Genomic DNA, 22,363 nt, shown 5'->3' with positions numbered 1-22,363 from the left:
GGATACTATTTTCTCTTCCCTTCCTCTTCTGAACCATTGTCACATTGCCATGTGTTGTTAAATGGTAGCAGCTTTCCACCTGAGAAGTGGCTGTATTTCAATGATGAATAACTGTAGGTTTTTAGCAGTTTTGCATAATACTATTTGCCCAACTCAACCCATCTGAGTAACTTTTTTTTTAAAGTAAGTCATTTCATTTGTTTTTACATTTGTACCAGTAGCAGTATGAGAAGAGTAAGCAAGAAGATTTTGCAGTACATTTCCATGGCAATTTTGCAAGGATAGTTTATATATATATATATGTATAGCCTGTAAAATGTTTTGGGATTAAAGGTGGAGTGTGAAGATATATGTAACTGTATTTTCCTGTAAACGGAGAAAACGTGTAAATCAAGCAGTGTTGTAAGACCTTTCAGAGCATATATGTCTCTGTGAAGCTTTAGACTAAAGGTATAGCCAATTGCTTGACTACAAGCATAGGTTGCTATTAAAAATGGTTAAGAGACCAAATAACCAATTGTAGTCAAATTTTATTAGTCAAAGTCAAAGATAAAGCAATACGATACAGAAAGGAAAAAGTATCAGGAGGTAGCCGTGTTAGTCTGTATCTACAAAAACAACAAGGAGTCTGGTGGCACCTTAAAGACTAACAGATTTATTTGGGCATAAGCTTTCGTGAGTGAGGTTTTTACTCACGAAAGCTTATGCCCAAATAAATCTGTTAGTCTTTAAGGTGCCACCAGACTCCTTGTTTTTGTAGAAAGGAAAAAGTTACTACTTTTCCAATCCTTCCAGAAAGTGATTCTCTCTGTATATATAATATGGTTGTTTACAAGTTAGGGAAAAATATACATCACCCAACATTGAACCCACAAATCAGCTTTTTGTCCTATTTTCATGTGTCGTCCTGTACCTTTCTTTATCTTTTGTTTTGGATATTACATTCCAGATGCTAGTGGGCTGTGAAGGTACCTCCCAACTGTACCAGGGCATAACATTCATATATCTTGTCTTTGACAGGTTTTGTATTTGCTAGTGCCAAAAGCTGAGTTCAGCTTTGCAAAGTGTTCTGGGATACACATATACCTTAGCACAAGTCAACAGGAGGAAACAGAGCATAATGCAATTCAGTTAACACAGTATTCATATAGGATATAACCTATACAATATTAATATCATGCACAAAACACATAGTGTGGTATGTCCAGAGAGAGAGAGAGAGAGAGTTTCCAAGAATCATGAATAAGAACAAGATGAATACCAGTAACTAGAAGAGCAAATGCTGTGCTATGGGAGCAAGACAAGAAGGACATTTCTCTCAGTTCCAGAATTTCAGATCAGTGTATAATACTGTAGCAAAGTAGACAGCGTCAATATCTTCATTGTTTGTGTTTTGTTTTCTATCATTATTTACTAATTAATCCAACCGTATTCTGAGTGGAACTGATTTATATGATTCGATGTATTTGTTCTGATTTTTTTGGTTGTCATTGCACTATGGTAGCAAAGCTATAATTAATGGTAAAATCATTTTGAAGTGTTATAACTTTTTCCATTTTGAATGAAATTTCTTATGTTTGGCCTGAGCCCTAATGTGAAGTATTTTGGAAATTCAAACAAAATACATTATCCATTTGTGAATCATAGAAGCATGCTTTGTAGAATATTATATTTATTTAAAAAAAAATCCTGTCCAATCTTTGATTTGTAATAACTCAGAACTGGCTTTATGTGTCTTGCAAATTAGTTGTACTTCTGACTGAGGATTATATGATTTGCTTCAGATATGAACTACCAAAGTTCTGACTGTTTGAAAATCATGAACTGAACATGCATAAAAGAGAGAGAAACACATACTCTATCATGATTAGTCTGAAGATATAAATAGCTAATCATTTACCTTTTTTCATGGGGGAGGGGAAGGGGCCTTGCAGTTGTTTCTGGGTACCATGTACAAATCCTTCAAAATATGGTATTCCGAAAGCTAGTAAACATATGTAACCCTTCTGCCCATCTAAGTTGGCAGCAACAAGGGCCGGGTTCTGTATCTAGGGGTTCTGTTTCAATAACACAATGCAAAACCGGCTCAAGCCCCCACCCAGTGACCTGGGACAATTACATACCACCCCCCTGGGTACCTCTAAGAGGCAATACTTCCCCTCTCGCAAGCACGGAGTCTGAGTGTAGCAGAAAATGTTTAATAACATGAGGTAAACGACATCAGCATAAAATTGGAAAAACACCACAAACAGGATTCATAACACAAACCATGAGCAAAACCCACCCCAGCAAATTGGGCTGTGTCCTTTCCCTTTGGTTCTTGAATCCAGCAACCCAAAAATCACCCAGAGTCCCCAAAGTCCAACAGCCCCAAAGTCTCTTGGGTCCAGCAACCACCCAAAGTCCCAAAAGTCCAACAACCCCCAAAGTCTCTGTCCCTGGTCAGTGCAGCCCCAGAGTAAAAGGGGGGGGGCACACAGGGTGTTAAGGGGCACCTTACGTGATCCGAGGCTGGCCAGCCGTCTGTTTCTCCGTGGGGGTTCCGCCGCAGCCTTCACCACCAGCCAGTCCACTTTCCTGCCACCCCACGAACTGCTCCGCTCTACAAGCTGCTCCGCTCCACTCCACTCACCGACCTGTGAGCCGTTCCAGCCGTCCCCGCAAACAGCTCCGCTCGCCGTTCCTTGGGCCACTCCAACCAGCCCCGCAAGGCTCCACACCACTCGCTGCTCCTCCAGTCGTCCCCACAAATTGCTCCGCCAGCTGCTGAGCAATATAGCTTCAGGCTCCCCCACTAGTTAACACAGCACTCAGTGATCTCAGCTTTTAATAACATCAGCTCTTTTGTGATTTCAGCTCTTAGCAATTTCAGCTCATAGTATAGTAGGGGAGCCCCAGTGCTGGTGCACCATTGGCCCAAAGTGAATTCAGCTCAGCAGCCTGTAACTAGACTCCTAATGGAATCAAAGTTAGCGCTGACATTCAACAGTGGAGAGAGGAGGTGGTGCAATTGGTGTTTCAAACCCTTAGCGGGGGGCTCATACCATCAGGTACAAACACCTGTCCCCATCCTCTCTCAATTCACTGCGTTTTGTAACCCATGCCCCTTGTCAAGCAAGTGCTACTTAGGTAATGGTGAAGGACTCATTCAGTCCTTCTGTCATACAACAGTTCCACTGGCCTTGATTCACAGAATCAGGGTAACAAAACTTTATTCTTCCTGCCCCAATAATAGAGAAACTGGGGATCCCACACCAGCCAAAGTAACCACTTTCAGTTGCTGTGTTTCATGCCAGGCGAGTGGGTGTGCCTATGCAAACAAGATCAGCCCCTGGAGTTCTTTTCCACACTCGCCATAATTCACCACCAGACGTCAGGGTAGAGCTCATCCTGACTCTGCTTACACATACAAAATACAACTTTGACTCATGACTTTAGTAGTTCAGAATTATTTTACAATTGAATCCCAATGAAAGCTAATGCATCGGCCTACTTCTACCTCTTAGGGCATTGAATTCTGTCGTTGTTTCTCCATAGTCCTATAATCTCTGCAAATAACTTTCTCTCCCATTATTCTGCATACTTTGCACTGCTCAGCAAAGTGGAACAGGCTAGCCTTGACTGGACACCTGAGAATTGTCTCAGCACAAGGGAGCTCTGTGTTGGTGTGAACTAGTGTAGCTGGCTCTTGTGTCAACCCATCTCCACATTACATTGGTGTTAGCAGCAAGAGGGTTGTGTGCCTGCCCTCTGCCAATTCTAAACTGTTATAAAGTTCCCCTATGCTCTGCTAGTTCATACTAATGGGCTGACGAAGATGAAGCAGGAGAATCTGGGAGACAGATGGCCTCCCCAGTTTTCAGCATTTTCTAAAAGTCAGGCAACTTGAATGTGTCTCACACTGGGCACCCAAAATCATTAGTTACTTTTTAAAACTTTAGCCTACTATTAATAATTCTGAAAACTGCTCTATTCTTTTTCTCCATTCCTAGCTCAAAAACAGTTTGGATTAAAGGCTTCCCACTTATGTTCAGGGGTACTGGACAGAGGGGTGCTGGGGGTGGTGCTGCACCCCTGGCTTGAAATCGTTTCAGGGTTTACAGTTTTGTACAATGGCTTTCAGAATCCCAATATAAAAACTGTTCCAACCCCTCTGCTTATGTTGCATATTTATCTCCAGTGAGGTCTACTGCACAGGTCTATCCTTCCTCTCAGGACTCCCTAAGTGTTCAGAGCAACCCAGTTTTGGAGGTGTCCCTATGAGGTATGACTCCCTTGTCTGGAAGTTCAGGGGTCACCAGAGTGTGATAGGGATGAGAATTTGTGTGTATCTTTTTGCTTCCATGGGAAGGAGAAATTGTGCCTTTGCTCCTCTCCCCCTATTATGTTTCTGACAATTGTGCTCCCTTTTCCTTGTGCTGCTCCCTTCTTAATTCTCCTCTTTCCAGTTGCATTTTCCCTCCCTTTGCCCATGTCCTCCCCAGCAGGGGACAGTGCAATAGCTGCTGCAGGCCACCTTCCTCCCACAGCCCTTTTCCAGCCAGTGAAGTTGGAGAAGGAACTAGGAGCAGCCCTAATGGCCCCAACTAGCGAGCTGGAGTAACTGCAGGAGATGCTCCAGTTTCTGTGCCCTTGCTAAATATTCCAGCAGGGTAGAGGAAATGCAGGCAGATGGAGACAAATGAGTGTCACACCCACAGTATGATACTTAGCAGATCTGAATCTTTAGTTACTTAGAGCTAGTCTACACTAGAAGCATTACATTGGTGCAGCTGCACCTCTGTAGCACATCTGGTGAAGACGCTCTACGCCGATGGGACTGAGCACTTCCAGGAGAGGTGGTAGCTATGTCGGCAGGAGAAAATCTCCCACTGACACAGCACTGACCACACCAGAGCTTAAATCGGTGTAATTTATGTCTCTCAGGGGCGTGGTTGATTCATAACTCTAGGCGACACAAGTTATACCAAAGTAATTGGTAGTGTAGAACTGGCCTTAGAAATTGTTCCTCCTACATTATAAACTCCAAACACCATCTCTGCAATTTATATGCTCTGTCATTACTACTGCAGCGTTTATAATGTCTGCAAGTGTAGTCTATAGGTAGTGTAGTCTCTAAACTTTTTGCTGGTGGATATGGAATACCCAATATTCAGAGAAAAGGTTCAAAACTATTACACTATAAAACTTCTTAGCTCAAGAATGACTGCTACAGAGCTAAGAAGCTACAGAACTATTACTACACTGCTCAACACTGCATTAGCTACTATGATAAGAGACTCACTATTACACTCATGGTAATTATTATGGAACTTGAAGCTTTGCAGTCTTAAGGCTGAACCTCCTAAATTTGAGCTCTGAAGAGTCCACACAGAAAATAAAATGAGTATATACAAATAATGGAATTCAGACAAAAGATTAGATTAAGATAGAATAAAGATTGTGGATATTAAAAATTTTAAATCAAAACAACAATTATCTGTATATTAGTTAGCTATCAAAAAATAAAAACAATGCACAGATTACATTCATGCCTTAAATTTAATGCTACTCCTGGTAATCTGGACTGAAACTTCCTAATTTTATACTTAAATACGTGACACCTACTACACATATTTTTTGTCTTGTGGAAGGCCAACGTATTGTTCAAACTTAAGAAGTAATAAATAATAACAGACTACTGCTATGCCAGAGAAAAAGCTAGTCAAATAATGAAACAGTGTTAATCCTGGTAGCATCATTCAAAGTTGCCTTGACAAAGTTGATCCCATTGATCTACTGCCAGTGGTATATTGCCTCCTATATTTTTGATCAGGAGACATAGAAGTTGTCATTCTCTACAAACTTTTTGTTTTATTCCTCTAAGTTAACTAAATAGGGTAAGGATATGCATTCTTAGAGGATATGCACTCTATTTACAGTCAGAAAGTGGATTAAGAGATGTTCTTTTAAAATCTAGAAATTAGCACTACGTTAAGAGTGCTCTCTTTTTCTGAAACATCAGGAAGGTCTTTCTAGAACAGTAGTTCTCAAACTTTTGTACTGGTGACCCCTTTCACATAGCAAGCCTCTGAGTGTGACCGCCCCTTATAAATTAAAAATACTTTTAAATATATTTAACACCATTATAAATGCAGGATGCAAAGAAGGGTTTGTGGTTCACAGGCTGACAGCTCATGAACCCCCATCCGCCGTAATAACCTCATGACCCCCTGAGGGGTCCTGACCCCCGGTTTGAGAACCCCTGTTCTAGAAGCTTTGTCACTTGTGTGTGTGTGTGTTTTACTTGTTTCACTAACTCTTCTTATTTTGAGTCATTTTTGTATAGCTTTTTTTCTGACTGAGCAGTACCAAGGCTACATTGTATCTTCCATTAAGGTTTTGAGTCTCCAAAGATCTTTGTGTGTTAGTTTTCTCTACAGTTTTCTCTATTTTGCACATAATGAGATATTTAACACCTGATCAGTTGCAGTTCACACCTTTGTTTATCTTCTATTTCTTTGGAGTATTTGAAAATTAAATGATTCTCTACACCTGTTCACACAGGTTGGGCAACTGTTTCTTCAACCCAGGAAGGAAATCAGATGTTTGATCTACAAATGGAAAGATTGCCTCTGGTGGTCGCCCCCTTATTAAAATTCTGCACAGCTTGACGGCCACCTGTATATAGTAATTGGAGATTCAGAATCATTTTCTGTACTCTGGGATACACATTGATAGATAAATCAGATTCCACCTGACATCATCCTTTGCCTTCAGCAAGTGAAGTAACAGTCATAAAATCTGAATTACTGATGTTTAAGCTGCATCTAGACAGCCTAGACCGCACTAGTTTCCCATTATCCTTAAAAGTTAGGAAGATGATATATTACTTTTGCTATCAGGATATGTATTGCAGGTGCATTCAGGCAGGAGCATGAACACTGGGAGAAGGTGTTAGTAATGAGGCTTTTTCTCCCCACACCTTTATTCCATTTTCATGTTTAAAAATCTACAAATGAGCATTTGGATTGATATATCTGTTGAATATCTTAAGTATCATTTGCTTTCTAGTTGACTAAACATCACTATCACTTCTCAGTTCATTTAAATTTATTCAGCCTTAAGTTTCTCAGATATTATAGAACTAGTAAGCTACTCCATGGAAAGTAAATTGTGTCTGTGCCAAACAAAACAAAACAGAACAGAACAGATTCATCGAACACCCCAAATTCAGGGTGTGGATTAAATCCATACCAACATCTAAATATTCATGCTATTTGGCCAAACCAAAATTTGGGATTCAGATACCCCACGCTATCCCCCCAACCTTCAAAAAAGAATGTTTAAAAATCCTGAATTTTTTTTTCTGAACTTCTGGTACGGAGAGTCAGAACCCCTCCAAAATGTAAGATTAGGACAGGGTGGCAAAAGGCCTCACCAAAGCTCAGTAGTTGGCAGTGGGAGAAAAGAAGAATGTACTTGGAGCCTGATCCTGTGACACTTGTTAGACCCAGGCCTCCATAGTTTTTCCACAACATAAAGGAAAGGATTCAACCATAGCCACCAGAGCAGCAAGAGCTTTCACCACTTTCCTCCCACTTTCTGATATCCAGCTCATGGGCTGACCACATCTTTGCTCATTGTATTATCTGTATTATATGAAGACTGTAAACTCTTCAGGGCAGTGACCTTCTATTTATCTCTCTGAAGCGCCATGCACACATATGGTGAGAATGAACCAGTGAGGAATATCATGAAATGTGCAGTAGCCTCACAAACCCAGTCATAGCTCTGGCAACAAAATATCTAATAAGGTTAATTCCTGCTATCAGCCAGCAGATGCCACAGTGGAAATAAATAACTACAGCAAAAGACACCATTACATGCAATTCCCAAATAAGCAGTAGTGAATAGGATTTTTTTTTTTTAATAATTTGTGGGGACAGATTTTTAATACAATGATGTAGATATTTAAAAAAACATTCCCTACCACTTTGTAACAACTTTGAGGTTGGCAAAATGAAGCCCTTATTCCTTGGTTATACTCCTTTTAACACTGACTCTCTTGGCTTTTGTACATGATTTGAAGAATCAAAAAGTTTGACTGAAATTACTTATTTTTGGTCACAACAAACTACTGTATAAGAATATATGAAAACTGTTAATTGTACTGGTACCATTGCTTAGCATGGCAGGGTTTAGGTACAGAAAGAGTATACATCAGATGATCCAAAGAAAGTTCAGCCCATCTGTAATAAAAATTTGGTTCAAATGCTGTAAGGTGCACATTACACTAAAAAGTAAAACATTCTCAGAGAGAGAGAGAGAGGACACTTCATTGCACATAAGGCAAAACATTTGATTTATAATCCAATCACTATTGCTTTCTGAACAGCCTTCATACCAGTACTTGTTCTCTCCGTATCTCTCTAGATAAGCATGTGTTCTGCATCCAAAAAAAAAAAAAAAAAAGATAGCTGAAAATCTGCATTTTCTTGAATGAAACTGCCAATTAGCGCTCCACAACCTTTCATCATGTGACCAGAAACCATCTTGCTTGGAAATGCCTTCAGAATATGAATAATTCCTATTGACCCCAGTTTTGTGAGTTTATGAACCCACAACTCACCCCAGGTTTGCTAAACATTTTTTAAATGCTTTGAGTGAACCTGAAGGAAGTTTTATGTGAACCTGGATCTGCTAACCCTTCCACAGCAAGGAGGAGGGATTTATAGTTTTGTCTGAAAACCATGCATAACTTGACAGGTTGGGCTGAGTTTTGCTTGGGGTTTTCCATTTTTTTTTTAAATTAAAAAAAAATCAGGTTATGGGAAATTAGAAGCCATCATATTGCACATGGTTCGTAAATGAATCTAGGTAATTGAGCAAATAGAGATGACTTCTTTTTAAAAAAACTGAGTTCCTCTACTCTCTGACTTGATATCTATATAGTAATAACATAGTATAGGTCATGTTCAGCTAAATACTAGAGATGGTACTAAATCTGAACACCCCTGAATTTGTAGGATGCCTGTATCTAAGAACAGGCTCTGTGTCTTGGGCCCATTTTGACTAAATATTCTTCCAAATGACTATATTTCTGAAGGACAAACAGAACAAATGATAATAAAATGAGTGAGAATTGGTTTGAGAGAGCAAGAGAGCATGTAATCCTGAAGTTCAGTTCTGTGTTGTAGTATAATTTGAATAAACTATGTATTCTTAGTAGAATCTTCCTTTTACTATTTATCTGGAGCAGCACAATTTGAAATCTGGTTCAGAAAGCATGGAATTTGTAACCAGATTACAAAATTGCACTTGATTAAAAGGTAAACTCCCACCACACGCCACATAGAGAAATTTGAACTTTTGGAAGAAGGACTCGAGCTGTCATGTGATGCCCTTTTAAAGGCAGGGGAAGAAAAAAAAAAGACTGAGTCGTCCCCTGCAGTATATATGAAGTTACCATTCATATAAACATGTCAAGCAGTTTGATTCATGAATAGGTAAACTATTGTGAAGGGTATACTCCTCCATACTAATCAGCAACTGTGATAATGTACTGATGAATAGTGGAATACTAAGAAACTTTGCTCCTAAATATTTAGAAATTTCTGAGAGGCCTAATCCTGTGAGGTGCTCTGAAGTCAAGTGGAATTGAGTAGCTAGTGTATTTCAGGGGCCACTCAGCACCTTACAAGACTGGGCCCCAGGCAAATGAAAAGAATTTCAAAACTGCTTTGGGGCTTGGCTCTGGATGTCTCTTTATTTTCTCTGACTCTCCTGAACTCTGCTCTGTCTAAAAGACTGAAAATGCACAAACATGGAATTGCCATAAGCCTTCTTTAAACATTTGTTTTATACTCAGAAGTCTGCTCAGAAAGAGTTCAGATTCCATGCACCTGCAATTTATTGTTTTAAGAATTTCACTTCCAGTCCTTCTGAAGCAGTGACTCCAATTTGAAGGCTACAAAAAGTGGTAATAAAAATAAGTTAGGCAACTTTTAGTAAGGGACTCACTTCCATCTCATCTCAGGTTTCTTCTTTATTTAAAAAAAAGGAACAACCCATATAAATCCTGGATTCAGTTTTAATTTGCTTTTAAAAATGGTTTAAAAAGGTGCTAGATTTTTATTTTATCTACATCTGTTCAATAGTTCTTTGGTTCCAATCCATTACGCTCCATGAAAGCAACAAAAATCCATAGAACCAAGTTCTTAATCTTCAACAGTCAACCTATTAAATCCCTTTTAGACTGGAACTTGCCAAACAGTGACCAAATAATTATTTTTGCCTCTTTATGTCCTTTTCAAAAGTTATTTGCCACATAATTTCTGTGATTAATTCCTCATTTGGAGCTTGTTCACCAAAAGGTAATGGAAAGTATTTGTTATATGAAATCTGAGCTGTTTTAGAAAATTAGATGCAGATCACATGGGCTCCCTCCTGCAAACATAAATGTGCTTAAAAATTAGGAACACAAAATTGGAAGGGGCCTCTTGGCTCATCAAGTCCAGTTCCCTGCTGTTGCAGGCAGCTGTGTCATATCATCCTTTTCATAAACTTTTGAAGCCTCATCTTATAGCTGGTTAGGTTTCTTGTCCCCACTACTCCTAGTGGTAGACTTTTCCAGAACCTCACTCTTCTGATGGTTAGAAACCTTCTACATTTCTAGCCTAAGTTTACTCAAGGCCAGTTTGTGCCAACATAGGCTTTTAGCTTAAATAGCGTTTCTCCCTCCCTGGTGTTTACCCTCTTGATGTAAAGAGAGAACAGTCATAACCTTTTTTTTTACTTTCATGTTGCTAACCTAAACAAGCCTAGCTCCTTTAGTTTCCTCTCATAAGATAGGCGATCCATTTTCCTGATCATCCTAGTAGCTCTTCTCTGCACCTTTTTCAGTTTGAATTCATCTTTCTTGAACATAGGTGACCAGAGTTGTACAAAGTATTCCAGATAAGGTCTCACCAGTGCCTTGTACAATGGCACTAATACTTCCCCACTTCAACTGGAAATGCTTCACCTTATACATTCTAGAACTGAATTTGCCTTTTTCATGGCTGCATCATATTAGTGGCTCATAGTCATCTTGCAATCAACTAATACACCCAGGCCACTCTTCCACCTCTGTTACCAACTGAGCCCATAGCATATAGCAGAAGCTTTTGTTGTAGGCTCTAAGTGCATGACCATATACCTTGTACTACTAATTCTCATCACATTTCTATCATTCCACTCCTCCAAGTCATCCAGTTCTTCCTGTACAATATTCCGATCCTCCTCTGTATTGATGATGACTCCCAGCTTTGTGTCATCGGCTAATGTTATTAGCACACTCCTATTTTTTGTACAGAGGTCATTAATGAAAATATTAAATAAAATCAGTCCTAAGTTCAATACTAGAACTCCACTAGTAACCTCTCTCCAGCCCAATAGTTTCCCCTTTAGCTATTTCTTTTTTCATCTTACAATTCTTATTCTAATACTCAACTAATAATTTCCCATATGGTACCATATTAATTGTTTTCCTGAAGTCCAGATAGACTAGGTCTCCTGCAATTCCAATATTAAAAAAAATATATCAGTTCTTATCAAAGAAAGATATCAGATTAGTCTGGCACAATCCACCTTTGGTAAACCCATGTTGCTTTTTATCCCATTTTCCATTTATCTCAATCTCTTTATTATTCTTTCCCTCAAAATTTGTTCTAAAGCTATGCATACTATTGAGACCGACAAATGGGTCTACAATTTCCTGGATCACTCCCCGCCCCCATTTCTTAAATACAGGTACTGTGTTTGCTATTTTCCACCCATATGCTCTTTTGATTATTGAAAACTGAGGCAAAGTATTCATTTAGTTTTTGGGCCGTATCTAGAATATCCCTCATTTCTACCCCATCCTCACTACATAGTGTCCCCACTTCTTTTCTTGTTCTCTTTTTATTAATATGGCTAAAGAACCATTTATTACTTTTTTCCCCTTTGTATGTTTTAACTCAGCTTCACTTTTGGCAATTCTCACTTTATCCCTACCCTTTGTAACCACCAAGATGTAGCTTTCTTTGCTGATCCATTCCCGTTCCCCGTTAAGTCAGTGTGTAAGCATCTGCAGGACTGGAACTGTGCTATGTTTCTGTCCCTTGTGTGTTTGAGCATGATGCTTAAAATGAGATTTCTGGTGCAAATTCTCACAAATATGAACTCAAAATTTGATTTTAGAAAATACCATGCAATATTTTGATAGCAGGTTCCTGAGGAATAAACAACCTTTTATAAATCCCAGTTAAGGGCAAGAAATTTTCTAACTGATAACCTTAACTGACTTCTAAATCCTAGTCTACATTTAACTTCTAACCCAAAATAAGGTAAATAAAATGAGTTCTGACACCTATGGAAAGTTCCAGAGCTGCATTAATCACCCAGACTAGAACAAGCTTCCAAGCCATGCTGCAGTCCCAGGGAGAAGCAAGCTCCTTGTTTATACTAAAACTTCAGGTTGAAATGAGTTCCTCAGTACTAGAAAAGACATCTTACCAACTGCAGCTCACAAACTAAAGTGAGCTACTTAAAGCTAGAGACCAGCTTTATATTCCCTTCACCCCGCCCCTTAAAGGTCTTTGGCCAATCAGGCATTCCTCTTGGCCCAAAATGAGTCTTACAGCTAGCAGCTAAAACTACTGCTTATTTTTGGCTCCTGCAGCCTAGGTCCCATTTCCTATCTCATCTAATCAGTCCCCATCACCTCTCATGTGATATGCTATTCCTCATTCCATAGAGGCAGCAGCAGCCCCTATTTTTCCCTGGCTCTAACCCCTGCCTGCAGGTCCTCACAGACCAGGGGGGTAGTGAGGTGCCTGTACAGGTCCCTACAGAGCAGCTGTGTCCCTCCTAGTGGTGAGCCCCCCTCCTTTCCTCCCTGTTGAATGTGGGGGACAGTTACCAACTGATCTGGAACAGCTGTGGTAGGGGGAGATGCTGTCAGGAGTGGAAGTTCTCTGTCTTTTTTTGCCAGCCCCTGGACCAATCTGCTGCAGTGCTATTGTGATGGGAGGGAGAGGGTTCACATGGGGCCAGATTTGGGTGGTCCTGGGTGCTAATTGTATGGGCCGTGGCCCACCCGTGGCTATGCTCCTGCCTGAATTGAATCTACATCTCCTATTTCCCAATCACCAGGCTGTACACTCTCACTTGCTGTCTCTCTGGTCCAATTAATAGTTATGTAGCTATACAAATTGGAACAGTTTCAACGGAAGAGTTTACTATCAGACTGTGCTATATCCTGTTGGTGAGCGCACTTGACTAGCTTTGGAGAAGATCTGACTTCAAATCTGAGCGACAATGAATAATTAAACAAAGCAAAACAGCCTCAGGTGGTGAGACTGAGAGCAGCCTACTTTAGAATAGCCTATAATCTGGTAGTGAGGAGCTTCCCAAGAAAGGGGAAACATCCCCTGCTCCAAAGTGGGGATTCTAACCTGGGTCACCCACATCCCAGGTAAATACCCTAACACCTGTGCTGGAGGTTGTAAGGGGCTAGGTACACAAATCTGTTTTCTGAAGCTGGCCCTGAAAATTACTTTTCCAGCCAAAACCAATTTGGTCAAATTGCTGAATAGTTTGGGGGTGACAAAAATTGCAAATAATGTGTATGAAAATTTTTTGCTCAGCTCTACATGCAGGTGTTATGAGGGTGATGAATTGATATTTATAGAGTATTTTTAGATCTTCATGCTGTATATTGTAATACATACATGAAGTGCAGCGTATTTCATATAATTCCTGTACCAGCAAAAAAAAAATTTAATGATAAATATATCAGTACTCTACCATTCAAATTAAATGTATGGTTCTTGAATGGTTCTTCTCCACAAAGGAGACATGTCCACATATTATTTTACAATATATATGTGTGTGTGTGTATATTCTCTCTTAATGGAGGAATAGGTTCTGCCTTATTGTTGTGCATCATTTTATATTATCTTGTTTTGGGATCCTTTCAAAGACTGACATTCATCCATGATATATGGAATGATGTAATTGTGTTTAAGCCTTTTGTATCAGACACTGTGTGCATATAAATGCATTTCTTAATACTTTACCTAGCGAACACTCGAGGTAGACATTTATTTTCAATAAATTTGTAACTGGGGAGTGTTCTTGTACAATGCATAGTTACAAACAGCTCGACTTGCTATGCTCTATATAAAACAAAATCAGTGTTAGGAGCAGGGATGCACAGAGTACTCCTCAAATCTGGAATGTGTAACAGTACAATCACTTTTTTTTTATTAGCAGAGGTGACACTGTGACACTCTAAACTCTCATGGAAGCTTTTTCTTTCCAGGCTATCTTCCACTCCTCACACTCCAGCTTGCCTCATCATCATCCAGATCTGGTATTCTCCCTAAACTTGCCCTTCCCCTTGCTGCCTCCTTTCTCTTAGTCCATAATATATTCTGCTCTCTGACATTTATTCTCCCTCTCGTGCCTTTGTTCTGCACGCCTTGTCACCATCAGCACTTGAGTTAACAACATAAAGAAATATAAGATTATTATTTATATTCCCATAGTACCTGCAGGCCCAAATGCGATCAGAGCCTCATTGTACTAGGCACCATACAAATAGATAAAGGCAGTCCTTGCTCCAGAGTGTTTACAGTCTAAACAGACATAAGAGACAAAGGGTGAGAGAGAAAATAGAGAAGAGTACAAACAGAAGTTACTTGCCCAAGCTCATACAGCAGGTCAGTGGCAGAGCCCATAGTGCTCTTGATTCCCAGTCAAATGCCACTAAAACGTGCTGCCTTCATTATAAAATGTAATTAAACTAGAGCAGAATGAATAATGGAAAAAGTGAACCATAAATATTGTTTGTGAATGGATGAAGCAATTTGGCTCCTCTGTTATCCATGGGTTATATTATTTATTGTTTGTGAGTATGTGGATGGTTGTTGGAAACCAGCAGCCAGTCAGCACAGATTCTGGATTACTGGTATCCTGAGAAATACCAGTTAATAAATGGGTTTCTGTGTTCTGCATGGGCTTAAGTGTAACCCCTTTGGGGTTTAGAGAGCGTGGCCCTTTAAATCTTTTTTCCTAAGGGGGAGGGGGTGAGTAAAAAAAAAGGAGGGAAACTCCAGGGGGCAGCACTGGAGCTCCAAGGAGAGGGAGAGGCAGCCTGCAGGCCCTGGAAAAGTGAAGCAGCAGAGAACCTGCCCGAGGCCTGAGACGGACAGAGCCGATCGGGGACACCCCAGGACAGGAGCCAGGAGGAGAATCTTGCCCGCATGCTCGGGGTTTTACTGATCACCATATTTGGGGTCGGGAAGGAATTTTCCTCCAGGGTAGATTGGCAGAGGCCCTGGAGGTTTTTCGCCTTCCTCCGCAGCATGGGGCAGGGGTTGCAAGCTGGAGGATTCTCTGCTACTTGAAGTCTTTAAATCACGATCTGGAGACTTCAACAGCTGAGTTAAGGGAAAGTGGGTGGGTCAGCTTTTGTGGCCTGCATAATGCGGGAGGTCAGACTAGATGACCATAATGGTCCCTTCTGACCTTAAAGTCTATGAGTCTATGAGGAGCACTGTGCCAGGGAGGAATTGCCCGAGAAGGACAGGCCGGAGCTGGACCCAGTATCACTGCTGCCCAGAGCTGCATGGGGCTGTGAGTACTGGGGCTTGTGACTCTGCACTGGGAACAAGGAGGAAGGTTGCTAGATAGTTAAGTGGGGAGGTGGTCGCTCTGTGTGGCTTTGCAGAGAGTGGCAGAAGAGGGCACCAGAGGTGTTTGTTGGGGAAAGTTCACTGGCGCCGAAGACGACCAGGAGCACCCAAGACTCACCACTGGACTGGAACTTTGCTCAGGACTCCTGAACTGTGTGTGCAGACACATTGCTCAGTGTCTGCCCTTCCAGACTGTGCTACCACTGGGCCTGTGGGGCCTTGGCTTGGATGCAGCCCTGACTTACTGCTCCCCCTATATTTCCCCTTGTTGTTTTTCTCCTCTCATTCCTCTGTAAATAAATATTTCCCTTGTTATATCCACTGTACTTTTCCTGTGGGTGTGTGTGTTCACTCTGCGGGGTTTGGAACAGGTGCCCCTGGGGTGGAAGGGATTTCTCCTGCTGCGTTCCTGCACGCGCCATCTCTTGGCCAGAGCTGCCTACAGAGCAGACTCCATCTTGGCCACAAGAGCGCTAAAGTTACATAAGTTTCCATGTTCCATGTTCCATGAGGTGTCAGCTTGCATAGAACGTATTTCAGTAATCAAGTCTTGAGGAGACAAAGGCCTGGATCATAATATTATGGTCCTTGTACACAAGAAATGGTTGCACTCTATGTGAAAAATAGCACAATATCCATAATAAAGAGTCACAGTATTGCCAAACCCAAGCATTCAAATCTCATTAGTAAAGCCAAAAATTCTGTAATTGACTTAAGATGAAATTTTGGAAATGATAAATGTTGAGTTCCTTTTATTTGCCCTTCTGGTTTTTGAGCCTTTTGGGTTCATGTTTTCTAGCTTTTATCTGCAATCATAAGGGCTAGATAGCTATTTTTTCTTAAAACATAAGCTGCAGTTGTTGCATAATTAACATGACTCAGGAAGCTGGGGTTTTAAGAAAAAAACACTAGCTAGACTAGCTCCCACTAGAATTGCAAGAGTTGATAACACTGCAGTCAAAGTGAGCAGTCTGCAAACAACCCGTAGGCTGAAATTTATTTCCATAGACTAAATGGTGAACTATTACAAATAGCAAATATCTTGATAAAAATAGGATTGGTTCATGATTTAAAAAGTCTAAATTTAGAATAACTATTATTCACCAGTGAATAATTGGACCAGCTGTAATATTTAATGAGCACTTTGACTAGAGCAAAGAAAGCTCTACAACTATGAGCCAAATTCTTTATCAGGTCGATAATTGTAATATTGTTTTAAAAGCCTGTACTAATATATGTTTTAGTTTCAGTAACTTCAGATTCTTAATGAGATTTAAGATTGGCCTTTGTTCAACAGCTATGTCAGTATTGTAGCAACTTTCTTCATCTCCCTTGTAATGGGTTATAAATTATAGATCAATATCTTGCTGTGCAAATCCTGCCTCTTCTGCAAGTGATATTTTTTTCCCCACCCATATTAAAAAAAAAAAAAAAAAAGGCAGTATTAGCAAACTACTAAAATTTCCATTACACTTTGCAGGTGGGAAACATCTACTGCCACTTACTATTTCTATAACTGTCACACAATTTCTGAACTTCAGGAGACTGAGTATTTTCAAGAAGAAAGTGCCATTGTCCCTTAAAATGAATTGTGAATTGATTTGTCAGTATAACCAAACCTTTTTCTCAAAACCACTAGACATATAACTTTATCTCTCTATATCTATATGTCTATATCTAGATATATGTCTTTGTTACTTGCTTAGAGAAAGACCCGGTGAAATATGCTGAGTTCTCTGAGTTTTTTGGTATACGTGGGGCAATATTTACACACACATATATCTTCTCTCTTACCTCTGTTGCTATATATATATTTGCAATTATCCTTTATGGGGCTGCATTTTGTGTACATGGGAAGAACAACCCTCACTTTACTAATGTGCCTATAATAAAATGTCAGCTACACTCAGTAAGCTGATGCAGCATTGTGGTAGAGTCCATGTCATTCCAGCTGTGTTACACATCCTTATTTCACTTGGCATTTACACACTTACAAATCATAGTTAGTAGTGTGGACATGTATAGGCTATGTTGATAAATTGTATAGTCAATTGCTTGACCACACTTTGGTTTGTTATTTCGTTATGAAATACATTCAAGAAACCAAATAGCCAGTGTCAGTCAGATTTATTAAAATTGTCCAGGAAAAAGGTCTATACAATATCAGTCTCTGATTCATCTTACACAGGTGTGTTCCCCAAATTACACATTTCAGCTGGTATTATTTATATGATTTTGCAAGTTACACATTTCTTTACATGTCACTAAAATCCAACTCATCAGTTTGTTCCAGTTCCCTAATTCATTGCTCTGTTCCTTCCTTATCTTTGTTTTGGATACTAGCATTCCAGGTACTGATCCATGAAGGTACTTCCCTAGCTTGTACTAAAACATAGAATGAATTTATCTTGATTTTGACAAGTTTCCTATCTACTTGTGCCAAATGCTTTTTTCAGCAAATGCAAAGTAATAGTGACCATAATATAATTAAATGTAACATCCTTGGTGCAGGGAGGGTGGGAGTGAATACCAAAGAAGCCCACCACAGTAGCATTTAACTTCTGAAAGGGGAACTACACACAAAAAGAGGAAGCTAGTTAAACAGTCATAAAAGTTAAAGGCATGCAAACTGCATGGAAACTTTTTAAAAACACCATAATAGAGTCTCAAATTAAATGAATACCCTAAATTAAAAAGAATAGGAAGAGGACAAAAAAGATCACCATGGCTAAACAACAGAGTAAAAGAAGTGTTTAGAGGCAAAACAACATCCTTTAAAAATTGAAAGTCAAATCCTAATGAGGAAAATAGAAAGGAGCATAAACTCTGGCAAGTAAAGTGTAAAAGAATAATTAATCAGGCCAAAAAAGAATTTGAAGAGCAACTAGCCAAAGTCTTAAAATCTAACAGCAAAAAAAAAAAGGACATCAGAAGCAGGAAGCCTGCCAAACAATCAGTGCCCATTGGATGATCAAACTTGCTAAAGGAGCACTCAAGGAAGACAAGGCAATGAATTCTTTGCATCGGTCTTCACTGCAGAGGCTGTGAAGGAGATTCCCAAAACTGAGCCATTCTTCTAAGGTGACAAATCTGAGGAACTGTCCCAGATTGAGATGTCAGTAGAGGAGGTTTTGGAACAAACTCATAATTTAACAATAAAAAGTCACCAGGACCAAATGGTTTTCATCCAAAAGTTCTGAAGGAACTAAAATATGAAATTACAGAACTACTAACTGTGGAATGTAACAAATCACCTAAATCAGCTGCTGTACCTGATGACTGGAAGATAGCTAATGTGGTGCCTATTGTAAAAAAAAAAAGTCTCCAGAGGTGATCTTGGCAATTACAGACTGGTAAGCCTAACTTCAGTACCAGACAAATTGGTTGAAACTATAGTAAAGAACAGAATTATTAGACCACATAGATGAACACTATTTGTTGGAAAGAGTCCACACAGCTTTTGTAAAGGGAAATCATACCTCACCAATATATTACTATTCTTTGATGGAGTCAACAAACATGTGGAGAAGGGGGATGCAGTGGGTATAGTGTACTTGGCTTTTCAGAAAGACTTTGACAAGGTCATTCACCAAAGGCCCTTAAGCAAAGTAAGCAGTCATAGGATAAAAGGGAAGGTCCTCTTCTGGATCAGCAACTTATTAAAAGTCAGGAAACAAAGGGTAGGAATAAATGGTCAGTTTTCAGAATGGAGAGAAATTAAAAGCAGTGTCCAATAAGGAGCTGTACCGGGACAGTGTTATTCAATGTATTCCTAGATGATCTAGAAAAAGAGGTAAACAGTGAAGTGGCAAAGTTTGCAGGTAATACAAAATTTCTCAAAATAATTAAATCCAAAGCTGACTGCAAAGAATTAAAAAGGGATCTCAGAAAACTGGGTGACTGGGCAACAAAATGGCAGATGAAATTCAATGTTGATAAATGCAAAGTAATGTACATTGGAAAACATAATCCCAATTATACAGACAAAATTATGGGGTCTAAATTAGCTGTTACCACTCAAGAAAGAGATCTTGGAGTCATTATAGATAGTTCTTTGAAAACATCTGCTCAATGCACAGCAGCAGTCAAAAAAGGTACCAGAATATTAGGAACCATTAGGAAGGGAATAGACGACAATACAGAAAATACCATGCTACTATATAAATTCATGATATGTCCACACCTGGAATACTATGTGTAGTTCTGGTCATCCCATTTTAAAAAAGAAGATATATTTTAAAATTGGAAAAGGTACAGAGAAGGGCAACAAAAATGCTTAGGGCTATGGAACAGCTTCCATATGATGAGAGATTGGGACTTTTCAGCTTGGAAAAGAGACAGTTAGGAGGGGATATAATAGTGGTCTATAACATTGTGACTGGTGTGGAGGAAATGAATGAAGAAGTGTTATTTATTCCCTCATGTATCACAAGAGCCAGGGGTAACCCAATGAAATTAATAGGCAGCAAGTTTAAAATAAACAAAAAGAAGTACTTTTTCACACAACACACACTCAACTTGTGGAACTCATTGCCAGGAGATGTTGTGCAGGCCACAACTATAACTGGATTAAAAAAAGAATTAGATAAATTCATGGAGCATAGGTCCATCAATGGCTATTAGTCAAGATGGTCAGGGATGCAACCACATGCTCTGGGTGTCCTGAGACCTCTGACTGCCAGAGGCTAGGACTGGACAACAGAGAATCCATTACTTGATAATTGCCCTGTTCTGTTCATTCCCTTTGAAGCATCTGACATTAGCCACTGTCAGAAGACAGAATACTGTAGTAGATGGGTCACTGGCCTGACCCAGTATGGCCATTTTTTGTCTTTATGTTCTTAAGGTATTATGGGATACTTAGCATAAGTGAACAGGATTGTACTATAGGCCAGTTTAGGCTAGATAACTGTTTCAATATTTATGCTTAATGTTATTTGTGCTTGTACAAGAGTTTGCTGGGGCTCGACCCTCTCCGGGCAGCGGGGAGCCACACCGGCTCACTACCCACTGGTGCTTGGGTACTTTGTCCGGCTGCAGGGTCTCCCTCAGCAGCCCTTGCAAACCTGGAAGACACAGTAAGCCCAACCCTGGGTCAGGGCGGGGCACCAATGCTATGTCAGGGCTCAGGCCCTCAGTCAGGGCTGAGCAGCAAGCAGGAGTATTTAGCCCAGGCCCTAGGTCAGGACGGGGCAACAAACGCTGAATCAGGGGCTCAGACCCTCAGTCAGGGTTGAGCAACAGTAGTACAAGTATTTAAGCCCTAGGTCAGGGCGGGGCAACAAACGCTGAGTCAGGAGCTCAGGCCCTCAGTCAGGGCTGAGCAATAATAGTAGGCCTAAGCCTCAAAAGGCCTGGGAGAGGGGGAGACTGCCACCCACGGGTTGGGTGGCAGGGGGGACGCAGGCCCTCCCACTCCACTGCGTCCCAGCCTGGGGCCGTAGCAGCGGCAGAAGGCCCGATGCTTAGTCAGTGGGGATCCTGGCTGCAACACACTGACATAGGCTCTGGCAGTGCTGCAGCCAGACTGGGGTCGGCTGCCCCGGGCTACTTCCACACTCCCCCTCGGGGCCTACCTGGGGGCTGGTGTCAGCCTCGGGGAGATCCTGGACCATGGGTTCGTCAGGCCAGGGATCGTTTGGCAAGTCCTCCGGATAGTGGGCGCAGTGCAAGTCCGGTGGCTCCTCCGGGTAGCGGGCGCAGGGCAGGCCCAGCGGCTCCTCCGGTAGCGGGCGCAGGGCAGGCCCAGCAGCTCCTCCGGGTAGCGGGCACAGGGCAGGCCCAGCGGCTCCTCCGGGTAGCGGGCGCAGGGCAGGTCCGGCGGCTCCTCCGGATAGCGGGCGCAGGGCAAGTCCGGCGGCTCCTCTGGGTAGCGGGCGCAGGGCAGGCCCAGCGGCTCCTCCAGGTAGCGGGCGCAGGGCAGGCCTGGCGGTTCCTGGCAGCCGCCCCAGGCCACGGAGGTTTCCCAGCCCCGAGCTAGGCTGGAGACGTCTGGTCTCTCTGGCGGCTGGGGCCTGACTGAGTTCTGAGGGCCAGCCTTTGTACTTCCGGGTCGCCGCCTGACTCCCTGAGGGGCGGGCTCAGAGCTCCCTAGCTCCGCTCACTCTGGCCTCCGGATGGGCTCTTCCCCCTCCGGGGCGGCGGGGAGCCACACCGACTCACAGTGACAGGAAGAGAGCCATGACCAACACCTGGTGGACAGAACTGGGATACCCATCACCACCCCGCCGGAAACAGAAGGGCAAGGCAGGAACAGGAACTATAAAAGGCTGGCCCTCTTGCTCAGTTGTGGCCGTGCTGCCAGAGGAGCAGGACATCTCTCCCTTGCTACTGGAGCCTGGGCCTGATGGAGGCTGCTTCCGTGACAGAGACCCAGAAGGACTGCCAGAGATGCCAGACAGCGGGGACACTGAGGAGCTATTGGGGTTGCTGCTTACCATTTACCCGAGTGAGACCGATGACAACCCCGGAACCCAGGTACTCCCAAACTGGGAGTATAGGAAGAAGCCCAGGGAAGCTGAATAGGGTTCAGCTGTGTGACTGATTGCAAGTCGGCCAGCCTGTTATGGTTGTATTTCCCTACTGTCTGTTAGGCCACTTGAACTCCCCTTCATAACACTGCTCTACAGCCAAAATGCTTCTGAAATAAATGTAGTCAA

This window comes from Terrapene carolina, unplaced genomic scaffold (assembly GCF_002925995.2).
Source record: "Terrapene carolina triunguis isolate 2854851 unplaced genomic scaffold, T_m_triunguis-2.0 Scaffold23, whole genome shotgun sequence".
Classification (NCBI taxonomy): Eukaryota; Metazoa; Chordata; order Testudines; family Emydidae; genus Terrapene; species Terrapene triunguis.
This window is presented reverse-complemented; position numbering follows the sequence as displayed.